Genomic DNA, 8,587 nt, shown 5'->3' with positions numbered 1-8,587 from the left:
GTCCCGTTAGCAATCCCATTAGCGGTCCCGTTAGCGGTTCCGCTAGCGGTTGTTAGCGATCCCGTTAGCGGTTCTGTTAGCGGTTCTGTTAGCGGTTCTGTTAGCGGTTGTTAGCGGTCCCGTTAGCGATCCCATTAGCGGCTCGGTTAGCGGTCCCGTTAGCGATCCCGTTAGCGATCCCGTTAGCGGTCCCGTTAGCGGTCCCGTTAGCGGTTCCGTTAGCGATCCCGTTAGCGGTCCCGTTAGCGGTTCCGTTAGCGGTTGTTAGCGGCTCGTTTAGCGATCCCGTTAGCGGCTCGGTTAGCGGTCCCGTTAGCGGTCCCGTTAGCGATCCCGTTAGCGATCCCGTTAGCGGTTCAGTTAGCGGTTCTATATTTTCTGTAATAACTTTTGAATGGTTTGACATAGAGAGTCATGGGTGGTGTCATTGGAATCTGTATCGAGTCCTTGACCTTCATGGGTGCAAATAAGCCCCGCGATCATCCGGCAGTAGTCCGTGGCACTTCAAAATTTCCCGGGAATTTTGTCTAGTTATTATTATTATTCCGCACTCTTTTTTCGTCCGTTAATACGGCCCGAACCGCAACGTGCACCCATGCATGGCATACATCGTTGGATGCGTCTCCATCGTGATTCGATGGGTATTACTTTTCTCAGTAATAGGGGTTATCGTGGCAACGCTAGATGCCAAAAAGCAAAAAAAAAGGCGAAAATTCCCGCGCTTATTGCTCGGCCGAACTTTATCGTAGAGACATCGTTCAAACTTTGAAACACTCGGCCCGATAGTCTTTAAAGGACCATACAACTTCATCATGCTAGTTATTACGGTTTTTGCGATATTTAACTTTCAATTTAAAAAAAAAATCACTTTTATTTTGGACGCTTGTTGCTAGGCAACGGTTTATCGTACAGACATCATTACAACATTGACCAACCCGGGACGCTTAGTACTGCAACATATTTTAGTCTCGTCATGCTTGCTATTACGGTGTTTGAGATATTCCACATTGTTCATTTTGATGCTAACGGAACTTCGGATGCTTGTTGCGCGGCAACGCGGTATCGCAGAGACTTGGTTCCAACGTTAAAAGACTCAGCTTCATGTGGACTACAACATACTGAGGTCTCATTACGCTGTCGTTTACAGCTTTTGAGATATTAAAGCCAAATTGTCCCATTCTATCCTATGGGGCTTGTTACCATGGCAACAAAAACCAATGCATTTGTATGGGGGACCATGTGAATAAACAATCTGTTAATGCTGCCCGAACCGGAACGTGCACCCATGCATGGCATACATCGTTGGATGCGTCTCCATCGTGCCTCGATGGGCATTACTTTTCTCAGTCAAAAGTGTTACCGTGGCAACGCTAGATGCCAAAAAGCCCCAAAAAAGGCGAAAATTCGGACGCTTATTGCTCGGCCGGACTTTATCGTAGAGACATCGTTCAAACTTTCAAACACTCGGCCCGATTGGCACTAACGGACAGTACAAGCTCATTATGCCAATTATTACACTTTTTGCGATGTTGACCTTTCATTTTTTTCTTTATTTCCGTTTGATTTTGGACGGTTGTTGCTAGGCAACACATTATCGTAGCGACATCGTACAAAGGTTCCCCGACTCGGCACGCTGTGGACTTCAACATATTCAAATTTCATGAAGCTGTTATTTAAGGAAATTTAATGTCAAAATCCATGCCAAATGGCCCCATTCATTCGGATGGGTTTTTTTTACCACGGTGAAACAAAAACCTATCCATTAATGTAGCCTGAACCGCAACGTGCACCCATGCATGGCATACATCGTTAGATGCGTCTCCATGTTGCCTCGATGGGCATTACTTTTTTCAGTCAAAAGTGTCACAGTGGGGGGCGCTAGACGCCAAAAAGCGCACGCCTTTAATAACTATTGGGAGCACAGGAATGAATGCAATACAACTGTAAACACCTCAAACTGACATAGAACCACCCCGAACACAACCACTACAGCCCCAAACCAAAGCAGCGAGAGGGGTCGAATGGGCGGTAGGGCATGCCCATATCAAAATTTCGTGAAATTTTCTAGTTATTCTTATTATTCCGCACTTTTTTTCGTCCGTTAATACGGCCCGAACCGCAACGTGCACCCATGCATGGCATACATCGTTGGATGCGTGTCCATCGTGATTCGATGGGTATTACTTTTCTCAGTAATAGGGGTTACCGTGGCAACGCTAGTTGCCAAAAAGCAAAAAAAAAGGCGAAAATTCCCGCGCTTATTGCTCGGCCGAACTTTATCGTAGAGACATCGTTCAAACTTTGAAACACTCGGCCCGATAGTCTTTAAAGGACCATACAACTACATCATTCTAGTTATTACGGTTTTTGCGATATTTAACTTTCAATTTAAAAAAAAAATCTCTTTTATTTTGGACGTTTGTTGCTAGGCAACGGTTTATCGTACAGACATCATTACAACATTGACAAACCCGGGACGCTTTGTACTGCAACATATTTTAGTCTCGTCAAGCTAGCTATTACAGTTTTTGAGATATTCCACGTTGCTCATTTTGACGCTAACGGAATTTTGGACGCTTGTTGCGCGGCAACGCGATAATGTAGAGACTTTGATTCAACGTTAAAATACTCAGCTTGATGTGGACTACAACATACTGAGGTCTCATTACGCTGTCGTTTACAGCTTTTGAGATATTGAAGCCAAATTGTCCCATTCTATCCTATGGGGCTTGTTACTATGGCAAAAAAAACCAATGCATTTGTATGGGGGACCATGTGAATAAACAATCTGTTAATGCTGTCCGAACCGGAACGTGCACCCATGCATGGCATACATCGTTGGATGCGTCTCCATCGTGCCTCGATGAGCATTACTTTTCTCAGTCAAAAGTGTTACCGTGGCAACGCTAGACGCCAAAAAGAAAAAAAAAAAGGCGAAAATTCAGACGCTTATTGCTCGGTCGAACTTTATCGTAGAGACATCGTTCAAACTTTCAAACACTCGGCCCGATTGGCACTAACGGACCCTACAAGCTCATTGTGCCAATTATTAAAATTTTTGCGATATTGACCTTTAATTTTTCTTTTTTATTTCCATTTGACTTTGGACGCTTGTTGCTAGGCAACAGATTATCGTAGAGACATCGTACAAATGTCCCCTGACTCGGCACGCTGTGGACTTCAACATACTCAAATCTCATGAAGCTGGTATTTAAGGAAATTTTATGTCAAAATCCAGGCCAAATGGCCCCATTCATTCGGATGGGGTTTTGTACCATGGTGAAAAAAAAAACCTATCCGTTAACGTAGCCTGAACCAGAACGTGCACTCATGCATGGCATACATCGTTACATGCGTCTCCATCTTGCCTCGATGGGCATTACTTTTCTCAGTCAAAAGCGTTACCATGGCAATGCTAGATGCCAAAAAGCGCGCCCCATTAATAACTATTGGGAGCACAGGAATGAATGAAATACAAGCGTAAAAAAAACACCTCAAGCTGACATAGAACCACCCCGAACACAACCACTACAGCCCCAAACCAAAGCAGCGAGAGGGGGCGAATGGGCGGTAGGGCATGCCCATATCAAAATTTCCAGAAATTTTCTAGTTAATGTTGTATTTGTAAATCTATTTTGTATGTCTTTTATGTGGACCCCAGGAAGACTAGCTGGTCGCTACGGCGCCAGCTAATGGGGATCCCTAATAAAATCAAATCAAAATCAAATCAAACAGAGAATATCATGCACTGGAAGATTTACAGCACCGTTTTGTCTGTTTTAGCAGGGAAACCACAACTGCCTACGGTGTGTGGAAGAGCCATTTTTATCTTATTGACCATTGTTCATATGAATCAGTCATGCATATCCAAAACAGGTTCACTGTCGGGGAATCTAACCCCGGTCTTCTGCGTGACAGGCAGAGATTCTGTCCACTAGACTAACGATGACATGTGTTAACTTTTGTTAGAGAAAGTACTCAATGGCACATGTACAAAGGAAATCCTGGATTCTCCAAATGCTCCAAGATGATCTCCTGTTTACGAGACAGGCGCTTTGACCACTAAGCCACAGGGCCCTTTTCCCTCAACATTTCCACTTTTTTTTTAAATTGTACTTCAGCATTAATCTCTACATTTTGACTTTTTGCTCGAAATTTGGAATTTTTTATCGAAATTGTACTTCAACATTAATCTCTACATTTCGACTTTTTTATCGAAATTGTACTTCAACATTATTATTATCGACATTTTGACTTTTTTCTCGACATTTCAACTTTTTTCTCAAAATTGTACTTCAACATTAATCTCTACATTAAGTGCAGAGGTTTCGCAGGACATTCACTCCAGAGAGTGCTCAAACTCCTTGGAGTTAGAGGACTGCAGTTGATGTGAGTTGAGCCACCAAGAACATCCTCGAGGCCGCAGAAACGGCCTTGCGGTGCTGTGGATCCGTAGGGGGGATCCGTAGTGCGCTACTTGGACACAAGATTGATCACCCCCGGCTGGGGGAGAAATAGACATTTCTTCCCTGACCGGGAATTGAACCCGGACCGTGGTGGTGAAAGCACCAAATCCTAGCCATTAGACCATCAGGGACACATGTGACTTCATGACAACTTCACTGCATCACCAGTGAGTGTCGCCAACAGAAAAAACTTTACAAATGTGCATACGCCAGAATTGATCGGTGCATGAAGCACCACAACTTCTCACATTCAAGTAACTTTCTGAACATCAGACTGTGAGCGTAGAAAGTGGTGGCAGGATTTGAACCTGCGCGGGGAATCCCCAATGGATTTCGAGTCCATCGCCTTAACCACTCGGCCACAACAACCACTCTAAACGGTGTGAATCTGCAGAATCAGATAAATAAATGCAATTCCTTTTATTTAAAGATTGATCCTCCTTTCTTCAAGGCAGGTGATTGTGCAGACTTGCATAATTCCAGGTACATATCAAAGTTTTCTGTTGCAGCTAAAGTTTGTCTGGTTGGTGAACTTGTAAGGATGGATAAAACAAAACTGAAAGTTCATTATGACCCTGATGTGAGTTGAACACATAACCTTCTGATCTGGAGTCAGACGCGCTACCATTGCACCACAGAGCCTTTTCTGACATTTCTGAGGTTGTACACCAATCTGATCATAGCGGGCACACCTTCAAAACCAAATAACTTCCGTCTTGTTTTCATGAAGCTTCATCCATGTTTTAAAGTCCCTGAGACAGTCCATCAAGGGGTTCAGTGGGTTAGTATGATGCACCTTAATGGACAAATACATCTGGACAACTTCAGCAATTTAGTGGTAAGACATTTTTTACTCAGTGACAAATGACAGCACCAGTAAGATGTTAAATGAAGACAGTATAGGGATTAAAACAGAGTCTCTATCAGCAGTTACCAATCTGAATGTCTGTAATGTGAGGTTTTATCAGCGTTTCAGAGAAACCAGTTTTCTGTCTGGACTCCTCTGGACACCCAGACAGTTGGAGGACAACATGTGACTAAACTTGTGATTTGTGATTTTCTAGTTTTTCGTAATTATAGATGCTCACAAATTGGCTATTTCGGAGGTGTCCATTTTTTAGGAGTTGGTGCAGTTGGAAGCCAACTACCTGGTGATGATGTCACCTACTCTCGTCCACTTGCCATTATGAGACAACTGGAGCGCATCTCAAGTTCAGCATGACTACGTCAAAATCTGTGTATACATAGCACTCCTTAAAGTTGGTATTTTTTTTATTCACTTTATTAACAGAAATAGGGAAATAATTCTGCCACAGGAACATGAAAACATGATGACCTCAGCAGGTCAGTCTTGGAGTATAGAGGTGAAACATTTCTGATGTTACTGCACTGTGTGTGAGATTGGGATGGTTTCCATGGACACTGCAGAATGTTAAGCAAAATGTTTACGTTTCAATATAAACAGCAGAGGGCGCTGTTGCTATATTTGGAAACGTGCACATGTTAGCATCGTCATCGGCAAATCAAATACATGCATCAGATACATTGTCATAATTACAAATTCTTACATGTTATCATCGTCATCGGCAAATCAATTACATTGTCATAATTACGAATTCTTTCATCTAATCCTGGAATGTCATCAGACATGTGATGTCATTGATGATGTCACCATTCTCAGCCAGTAAAATCCATCTCAGTGACCAGAACAGCAGTGGAGGTGATTCCTTTCTGCTCACCTTCAACCTGGACTCTACACTTCAAACAAATTTCATAAATGTGACTTCAGCGCCCAACGTGGGGCTCGAACCCACGCCCCTGAGATTAGGATTAAGATTAACATTCATACATGAATCGTTGTTGGCAGGATTTGAACCTGCGCAGGGAATGAACTTGTAAGGATGGATAAAACAAAATTGAAAGATCATTATGACCCTGATGTGAGTTGAACACATAACCTTCTGATCTGGAGTCAGACGTGCTACCATTGCACCACAGAGCCTTTTCTGATATCCTCTGAGGTTGTACACCAATCTGATCATAGCGGGCACACCTTCCAAACCAAATAACTTCCGTCTTGTTTTCATGAAGCTTCATCCATGTTTTAAAGTTCTGAGACAGTCCATCAAGGGGTTCAGTGGGTTACTATGATGCAGAGAAAAATAGATGTAAAATATATGAGATGTTCTACACTTGGAGCTTTGTTCATTTATTTATTTTTAATTACATCCAGTGTTTGAACAAGGTGTGACTGACTTATCTAAATATATAAAACCTTGGTTGGAACCATGGCAGCTGGGAGGGCAGGCCTTGGCAGCTTTCCCAAGCCACGCTACAACCACGCTCGTGGAAAGGAGAAGCGCCAACTGGTCCAAGAGGAAATACGTGCCGAGATGGAGGAGGAACGCTGCAGCAAGATGGCCGGCATGTCCAAGCAAGGGGCGTGGACAAGGTGGGAGCATGCAGAACCTCGCAAACTCACCTGGGAAGAACTCTGGAGAGCTGAACCTCTGCGCACAAAGTTCCTCATTCAATCAGTGTACGACGTCCTCCCAAACCCGGCCAACCTGCACACCTGGGGCCTGGCAGATACGCCTGAGTGCAAGTTGTGCCAGAGGAGGGGCACCATGGAGCACATTCTGAGCTGCTGCCCAAAGGGCGTTAGGAGAGGGGCGGTATCGCTGGCACCACGACCAAGTTCTAAAATCCTTGGTGGATTCCATCTGCACAGCAATACAGAACAGCAAGACCCAGGTCGCCCCGAAGCAGTCAATCACGTTTGTTAGAGCTGGGCAGAATGCAAAACACCAGCCAAACTCCGCAGGAGGACTCCTCGCTACCGCTCGTGACTGGCAGCTCCAAGTTGACCTGGGAAGGAAACTCAAGTTCCCAGCTAAGATAGCTGCCACTTCACTCTGCCCAGATATGGTATTAACTTTGGAGTCCACCAAGTAAGTGGTCCTGCTGGAACTGACTGTCCCCTGGGAGGGCCGGATTGGTGAGGCCAATGAGCGCAAGAAGGCCAAATACTCTGAGCTCACCACAGAGTGCCGGAGCAATGGCTGGAGAGCCCGCTGCGAGCCAGTTGAAATTGAGCGCAGAGGTTTCGCAGGACATTCACTCCAGAGAGTGCTCAAACTCCTTGGAGTTACAGGACTGCAGTTGAGGAGAGCCACCAAGAACATCCTTGAGGTCGCAGAAAAGGCCTCGCGGTGCTGTGGATCCTTAGGGGGGATCTGTGGTGCGCTACTTGGACACAAGCCGGGGATTGATCACGGCTGGGTCGCCCGGGTGAGGATGTATGATTGTTAAAGACCAGAAACACCCTGTGACCCCGGGTCAACCACTGATGACGTGTCCAAGTATCACCGTAAGGTGTATTCAAGTTCTATACATATGGCTTATATACAGTATATATATATATATATATATATATATATATATATATATATATATATATATATATATATATATATATATATATATATATATATATATATATATATATATATATATATATATATATATTGTCAGAATCAAGAAGAGGTGCACCATCACCTGACAGATGCACAAAAAATAAACACAACTGAAGGAGAAAAAATAGACATTTCTTCCCTGACCGGGAATTGAACCCGGACCGTGGTGGTGAAAGCACCAAATCCTAGCCATTAGACCATCAGGGACACATGTGACATCATGACAACTTCACTGCATCGCGAGTGAGTGTCAGCAACAGAAAAAACTTTACAACTGTGCATACGCCGGAATTGATCGGTGCATGAAGCACCACAACTTCTCACATTCAAGTAACTTTCTGAGCATCAGACCGTGAGCGTAGAAAGTGGTGTACGGACATTTTTTGTGCACTGCACTGTTTGTAAATGAGGCCCCTGATGGATGAGTTATAAATCACAGTCTTGTCGTAGATTTAACAAGCCTTTTTCTCCCCAAGCGTTGTTGGCAGGATTTGAACCTGCGCGGGGAATCCCCAATGGATTTCGAGTCCATCGCCTTAACCACTCGGCCACAACAACCACTCTAAAATGTGTGAATCTGCAGAATCAGATAAACAAATGCAATTCCCTTTATTTAAAGATTGTTCCTCCTTTCTTCAAGGCAGG

The 8,587-nt window shown here is 44.0% G+C and overlaps 6 non-coding genes across 6 annotated transcripts; all 6 read right to left on the bottom strand.

The window, feature by feature from the left end:
• Positions 1 to 4,525: 4,525 nt before the first annotated feature.
• On the bottom strand, positions 4,526 to 4,597 carry trnae-uuc (transfer RNA glutamic acid (anticodon UUC)). Its single transcript has one exon. It is a non-coding gene; the product is annotated as a tRNA-Glu (tRNA).
• Positions 4,598 to 4,753: 156 nt separating this feature from the next.
• Positions 4,754 to 4,839, bottom strand: trnas-cga (transfer RNA serine (anticodon CGA)). The gene has a single exon. It is a non-coding gene; the product is annotated as a tRNA-Ser (tRNA).
• Positions 4,840 to 5,036: 197 nt separating this feature from the next.
• Positions 5,037 to 5,108, bottom strand: trnaw-cca (transfer RNA tryptophan (anticodon CCA)). Its single transcript has one exon. It is a non-coding gene; the product is annotated as a tRNA-Trp (tRNA).
• A 1,288-nt stretch (positions 5,109 to 6,396) lies between these two features.
• trnaw-cca (transfer RNA tryptophan (anticodon CCA)) lies at positions 6,397 to 6,468 on the bottom strand. Its single transcript has one exon. It is a non-coding gene; the product is annotated as a tRNA-Trp (tRNA).
• Positions 6,469 to 8,077: 1,609 nt separating this feature from the next.
• On the bottom strand, positions 8,078 to 8,149 carry trnae-uuc (transfer RNA glutamic acid (anticodon UUC)). Its single transcript has one exon. It is a non-coding gene; the product is annotated as a tRNA-Glu (tRNA).
• A 269-nt stretch (positions 8,150 to 8,418) lies between these two features.
• trnas-cga (transfer RNA serine (anticodon CGA)) lies at positions 8,419 to 8,500 on the bottom strand. The gene has a single exon. It is a non-coding gene; the product is annotated as a tRNA-Ser (tRNA).
• Positions 8,501 to 8,587: the final 87 nt, after the last annotated feature.

The sequence above is a fragment of the Cololabis saira genome, chromosome 10 (assembly GCF_033807715.1).
Source record: "Cololabis saira isolate AMF1-May2022 chromosome 10, fColSai1.1, whole genome shotgun sequence".
NCBI lineage: Eukaryota > Metazoa > Chordata > Actinopteri > Beloniformes > Belonidae > Cololabis > Cololabis saira.
This window is presented reverse-complemented; position numbering and strand designations above follow the sequence as displayed.